Genomic DNA, 5,359 nt, shown 5'->3' on the forward strand with positions numbered 1-5,359 from the left:
AAAAAAAAAAAAAAAAAAAAAAAAAAAAAAGAAAGTCTTAGTTCTTGTATAAAGTCCTTTTCATTCCATTCCTCTCTTCTCCCTTCCTCTTCTCTCCTCCCCTCTCCTCCTCTTCTCTCCTCTCTTCTGTCTGCTTTCCCTTCCTTTCTTCCTTTCTTCCTTTCTTTCTTTCTTTCTTTCTTTCTTTCTTTCTTTCTTTCTTTCTCTCCATACTTTTCTTTTCCTTTCCTTTCTCTCTTTCTTTCTCTTTTCTTTCTTTCTTCTTTCCTTCCTTCCTTCCTTCCTTCCTTCCTTCCTTTCTCTCTCTCTCTCTCTCTTTCTTTCTCTCTCTTCCTTTCTCCCTTTGTTTCTTCCTCCCTTCCCCCTCCCTCTCTCTCTCTCTTTCTTTCTTTTTTATGAGACAAAATCTTGCTATGTATTTCCTCCCTCCCTCCCCCTCCCCTCCCCCTCCCTTTCCTCTTTCTTTCTCTTTCTTTCTTTCTTTCTTTCTTTCTTTCTTTCTTTCTTTCTTTCTTTCTTTCTTTTTCTTTCTTCTTCCTTTTTTATGAGACAAGCTCTTGCTATGTCCTCCCTCCCTCCCTCTCTCTTCCCTTTCCCCTCCCCTCCCCTTCCCCTCCTTCCTTTTTTATTCCTTTTTTATGAGACAAGGTCTTGCTATGTTGGCTGGCGTTGAATTCACAGGAACCTGCCTCTGCTTCTGCCTCTTCAATGCTAAAACTAAGGGCCTGACCGCTATGGCTGGCTCGTTGACTTTGGTCCATTTTCCACTAAGTTTTGTACAGAGCTAGAGACAGGAATTCGGCATCACTCTTCTAACCCAAACTGCATTCTTCTGGATGTGGTTTCTCACATTCATAGATCCATTCACAAAAAAAGAGTGACATCTACACTGTCTGTTATTGACATCTCTAACCCCCCACCTCCCTGCCACCAAGCTGGAGGACGCAAGCCCCCTCCCAGGCTTACCTTTGGCCTCTGTTCATTGCACTGGCCTGCATGCCTGTGCCAGCACCACACTGGCTTTGTTCTATGGCCCTCAAGTATAGTTTCAGGCCTGATGTGATTTCTGCAGCATCTCCTTTTGCTTGGGATGCTTCTGCTAGTTCCAGTCGTTCATGCTTCCATTTTAGGATTGTTTTTATTTGTCTGATGAATGTCTTTGGGATTTTGATGGGTATTGCACTGAATTTGCAGATTGCGTTTGATAATATAGCTCATTTTCTTGGTATTAATTCTGCCAGGTTATGTGTGTGGAAGGGCTTTCAATTTCTTTCTTTCTTTCTTTCTTTCTTTCTTTCTTTCTTTCTTTCTTTCTTTCTTTCTTTCTTTTATTTTGGTTTTTCGAGACAGGGTTTCTCTGTATAGCTCTGGCTGTCCTGGAACTCACTTTGTAGAGCAGGCTGGCCTTGAACTCAGAAATCCGCCCGCCTCTGCCTCCCGAGTGCTGGGATCAAAGGTGTGTGCCACTACGCCCGGCTAGTCTTTCCATTTCTAGTGCCTTCTTTAACTTCTTTCTTCGTGTTTTACTGAAACATTTCAGTGTAGAGGGTTTTCCCTTCTTGGCTTGGTTTATTCCTACATTGTGAATGGAATTTTTCCGGATTTCTTTCTCAGTGTGTGTCTTGTTGGAATGTAGGCAAGCTTTTGGGCCCTGGCTCTTGACCCCGTTGCTTTGCTGACAGTATGGAAGAATAGTTAAAAGAACTTATTTATTCCTAAATGAAATTATATCTTAAAGGCAGCCTTTCTAGACTAACAGTAGAGGTCTGCCTGTTTTTTTTGTTTTGTTTTGTTTTTGTTTGCTTTTTTGAGACACAATTTCTGTGTAGCCTCGTCTGTCCCGAAACAAGGCCAGCCTAGACATAAGTATCAGCAAAAGTTTGAAAGTATGCTGTTTTATCTGTCGTAAACCAATCAGAAGTTCATAGACTAATCTAGAATTGAACACAATAAAAGTTAATAGCAGCCGGGCAGTGGTGGCGCACGCCTTTAATCCCAGCACTCGGGAGGCAGAGGCAGGCGGATTTCTGAGTTCGAGGCCAGCCTGGTCTACAGAGTGAGTTCCAGGACAGTCAGGGCTATACAGAGAAACCCTGTCTCGAAAAAACCAAATAAATAAATAAAAAATAAAAATAAAAATAAAAAAGTTAATAGCATATGATTAAAAAGAAGAAAGTATAAGTCTTAAGGGTTTTCTGTTGGAGTCTTTTAAGTTCATAGTTACACTGTCTGAGACAGGGAACATTTGACTTCTTTCTTATTTGTGTTTTTTTTATTTTTTATTTTGCTTTATTGTTCTGGCTACAATATTTAGCATTATGTCTTATAAAAATTAGGAGAAGGAATGGGTGTGGTGGCGTATGACTTTAATCCCAGCACTCGGGAGGCAGAGGCAGGCGGATTTCTGAGTTTGAGGCCAGTCTGGTCTACAGAGTGAGTTCCAGGACAGTCAGGGCTATACAGAGAAACCCTATCTCAAAACAAACAAACAAACAAACAAAAAAATTAGGAGAAGGGATAGCCTTGACTCACTCTTTTGAAAAAAAAAGTTAACTAACTAAATTATTAATTAATTTAGACGGAATTTCACTATGTGTCCCTGGCTGGCCTCTGCCTTTGCCTCCCAAATTCTGGGATTAAAAGTGTGTACCACCAAGCCCAGCTAAAAGAGTTAGTTTGATTCATGTACATGTATGCATGTTTATGTGAGTATATACCATGTGTGTGCATGTGCCTGCAGTAGCCAGAAAAGAGCATCAGATCCCCGGGAGCTGGACTGCAGGGGCTTTGTGAGCCACCCAATGTGGGTGGCTGGGAACAGAATTCAAGTCCTCTAGAAAAGCCACCAGTGTTCTCAGCCACTGAACAATCTCTCCCATCTCCATCCCATTCTTAATGTTGGAGAAACTACTTCCAGCTTTTAAACATTTAGCCCAATGTTGGTTATAATGTTGACTATAGGTTATTATCTAGTAGGTTTTCCATTGTATCGAGGTATCCATTTTTTATTTCTAGTACTTTTTTCCAGGAATATTTTATCTGAAGGGATATTGGATTTTTTCATAAACCTTTTTTGCATCAGTTGGGATGATCATATGATTTCTGTACCTGGGTGTATTCATGTCTTGTGCTGCTTTATTGATATGCGTATGCCAATCATCCCTGCGATTCTGGAATGAAATCTTACTGATCACACTGTGAGATCTCCTTGATGTGTCATCAAATTTAGTTGGTTGTTGCAAGAAGTTAGTTGAGAAATTTTGCGTTGATGTTCATTGGGGAACTTGGTCTGTCATTTTCCTTTTGTGTGTGGTTGTTGAGTTTGTATCTGGGCTTGGTATCAGGCTAATACTGACTGACTCATATGATGAGTTTGGTCATGTTTGTCCCTTTTGTATTTTATGATATACTTTAAGGAGCATTGGTGATAACTCAGCTTCCCAGCTCTGTCTTGGATTTATTTATTTTCTTTTAGGTTTTCAAGACAGTTTCTTTGTGCAGCCTTGGCTGTTCTGGAACTCATTCTGAAGAGCAGCTCAGAGATCCCCCTACTTCTGCCTCCTAAGAGCTGGGATGAAAGGCCAGCATTAGCACTGCACAGCTTGCCCCACTGCATGGCTTGCCCCACTGCATGGCTTGCCCCACTTCATGGCTTGCCCCACTTCATGGCTTGCCATGGCTTTTTATTCGTCACAAGACTCTTTGTGATTTCAGTCTTCTGGCTGGCTATAGATCAGTCGTGTGGTTTGTAACCTCTAGGCTGAATTTTGGTAGGCTATATGTATCTCAGAATTTATTCGTGTTTCAAAAGGTATTCTCTAGCAATTCTATGGATTTTTTTGGTGGTATCTGTTGTGATTTTTTAAAAATCTTTACAATTATGTTATCCAAGGTTAAAAATGGCCGCATTCATCAAGTGTACAATGTTCACTGAGCACAGTCCCGCACAGTCCCCACCACCCTGGCACCCGCCCTTTCTCCCCTGACTGTTCTCCCTGTCTTGTCCCTAGACAGTTTTGCTTCTGCTTTCTTGTCATCTGCACATTTATGCTTTTATATATGGGAGAAGGGAGGATTAGATGTATGGGAGAATTAGAGGAAATGTGATGTTTGTTTTTCTGAGACTGAATTTGCTTAATGTTGCCTCTGCTTTCCTGGAACAATAGAACTTCACCTTTCCTGATGAAGAAAAATCTCCAGTGTGCACAAGCCCACACCTCGCTATCTTTATCTGTTCCTGTGCTGGCGAATACCCATTCTCACCCCTACTTTTATTAATTAGGGCTCTTTTTCTGTGATTAGTTTGGTTAAAGGTTTCTCTTTTTTTTTTCTCTCTCTCTCTCTTCAGAGGACCATCTCCTTGTTTCACTGACTTTTTAAAAATCGACTTTTCTTTTAGTCTTGTTTTGTTAATTTTGGTTCAGATCTTTATTTCTTCCGTCTGACAGTTTTGGCTTGTTCTTCCTACCTTCCTAGACCCCCGAGAGGCATCACTGAGCTGTTTATGGAACCTCTGATGTGTTTAACAGATGCACTCACAGCTGTGAACTTTCCCCCTTAGAACTGCCTTTGATGAGTGGCAATGGTTCCAGTAATTTATCTCTTCATTTCCGTTTTATTCTGAGAACTTTTATGTTTCCTGTTTTCTTCACTGACCCAGGTTCACTATGCATGTATTTGCATGGCTTCTCTTGTTATTGACTTTCAGTTTTATTCCATTATGATTTGATAAGATAAACTGCATTATTTTCTCCCTTTTTATTTTTATGCATGTGTGGTGTGCATGTTTGCATGTATGGGTATGTATGGGTATGTGGCTGCACACGGAGTTGATGTCTGAAACCATCCACCTTCTTTCTTCCCCCTGATTCAAGGCAGGGTCTTTCCATCAAACCAAGAACCCCCAGACAGAACTAATCCTACTAGCCAGTTTATTTTGGAGTTCCCCTGTCTCCATCTTTGCAGGGCAGGAAGAAATTACAGGTGGGCTACCTTACCCATCCAACATTTACGTGGGTTCTAAGAGGTCCAAACTCCGATCCTTGTGTGGCAAGCACGTTAGCCACTGAGCTATTTCCCCAGGCCCTATCTTGTATTTGCCAAGGCTTGCTTTGTGTCCTGAAATATGATCTATTTTAGAGAGAGTTCCACAGACTGCTGAGAGAACACATATTCCACAGTTGTTACAAGGGATATTCATTCTGTAGATGTCAGGGAGTCCATTTGGTCTATGGTACAGCTTACCTCTTAAGATTCCTGGTTGATTCATCTCTCTCTCTCTCTCTCTCTCTCTCTCTCTCTCTCTCTCTCTCTCTCTCTCATCTATCAATCATCTTTTGATGAGTGTGTCACCCACTAT

Source organism: Mus pahari, chromosome 14 (assembly GCF_900095145.1).
Source record: "Mus pahari chromosome 14, PAHARI_EIJ_v1.1, whole genome shotgun sequence".
NCBI classification, from domain to species: domain Eukaryota; kingdom Metazoa; phylum Chordata; class Mammalia; order Rodentia; family Muridae; genus Mus; species Mus pahari.